This window comes from Odontomachus brunneus, unplaced genomic scaffold (assembly GCF_010583005.1).
Source record: "Odontomachus brunneus isolate Ranch 3 - 2012 unplaced genomic scaffold, Obru_v1 Obru_scaffold_046, whole genome shotgun sequence".
Classification (NCBI taxonomy): Eukaryota; Metazoa; Arthropoda; class Insecta; order Hymenoptera; family Formicidae; genus Odontomachus; species Odontomachus brunneus.
In genome coordinates this window covers 1,242,068-1,243,900 of record NW_022639496.1, presented here as the reverse complement: position 1 = coordinate 1,243,900, position 1,833 = coordinate 1,242,068, and positions in this window count along the sequence as shown.

Below are 1,833 nucleotides of genomic sequence, written 5' to 3'. Positions count from 1 at the left end.
GGTAGAATACTAATTTTTTTCTAGAAAATTTTGCATCATATAAATTGTACAGAATTATAAATAACTTTTTACATAGTATATATACAAGGAAGAATAAATTGCGGAATTTACGTTCTGCGTGTAAAGTCTTTTAAAACTGAAAATGGAACTTTGTAGATATATCGATATAATCATTTCGGCGCTCCTGACGACTCTTATTATTTATGAATGAGATTTTGATTGTATATACTTGATGATCTTGTTAGTTTTGCATCAATCTATTTTAACTTCCAAAGCTCATATTGTAACTCGACAATGTGTAATATTAGGTAAATGCGATTTTCACGATAGTTACTTATTTTAACTCTGGATTTATATCATTCATATCACTGATATTTCAATTATACATATGTGATGGTCTCATCAATTCTGCATTGATCTATTTTAATTTTCGAAGCTTTTAACTCGACAACGTGGAACTCTACATAAATACGAATCCTACTTTAACTTTAATTCACATTTGGATTGCTTATATTTGATGACTCGTCAGTTCTGTATCAATCTATCTTAACTTTCGAAATTAATATCTCGACATATCTTTTTAATGTTAGTTTGAACAATTAATTATTTTGACTCCAAATTGAATTCTTGTCATTCACTTTTTTCATTAGATTGCTTATTCTTGAAGATTCATTAAATCTAGAGTTTATTATAACTTTAATATCCTGTCTATTATAACTTTAATATCTTGAAATTAATATTTTGACGATAATATTTTGATGTAATGTCTTGTTACTGCGGATTGCATGACAATTAATTATTTTGTCTTTAGATTAGACTTGCTGATATTTGTTTTTTAGTCTCTCATACAAATGTTTTGTATACGCCAAGTTGCAAATCCATGATTTTTTGGGTAGAATACTAATTTTTTTCTAGAAAATTTTGCATTGTATAAATTGTACAGAATTATAAATAACTTTTTACATAGTATATATACAAGGAAGAATAAATTGCGGAATTTACGTCCTGCGTGTAAAGTCTTTTAAAACTGAAGACGGAATTCTGTAGATATACACTGTTAAATATTGGAGGATCAAATTTAAACTAATTTCTTTAGTTAAATAATATTTAGTTATCTTTAACTATCATGTGTGTCAAAATTTACTATTTTAACACAAAACATGTGTTTAAAAAAACAACCACATCTAATCAACTTAAAACACAATATTAAATCATTTTTTAAAACAAAAGCTACATTAACGTATGTACATAAAAAATAAACTAAATTTTAGTCAAATTTAATACATTTCTTAAGTTAAATTATTTAACTCCATTACATTAGTTAAATTAACGACATATTTAGTAGGAGCAGTGGCGACTTATAGGAATGGTTAAAAATAACTCAAATTGAGTATAATTTGACACTACGGATTTGACAGTGTATCGATATAATCATTCCGGCGCTCGTGACGACTTTTATTATTTATGAATGACACGTCAAAGAGATAGTAACGTGATGACTGTTGCATAAAATTAATGTTACATTAGGTAGCGATAAAGTCTTCGCGGGACTAGGATAGGAATGGCAGCAGGTAGGTGAAAAAAGAAGTCGCATAGAGATACAAATATTTGTGGTACTCCCTTTTTTTATGAATGCACAAAACATTTTAATATAAACTTAAAAATTCGTACAACAATATGAAAAATTATAGACTATTATACACATGTATATAGATATATATATATTTATATTTATATGTCGTACTTTTTATTTTTTCCATTTTCCAGGTTTATCAATATATATATATATTTATTTATTTATTTATTTATTCTTCTTTACTATATATCTTTTTT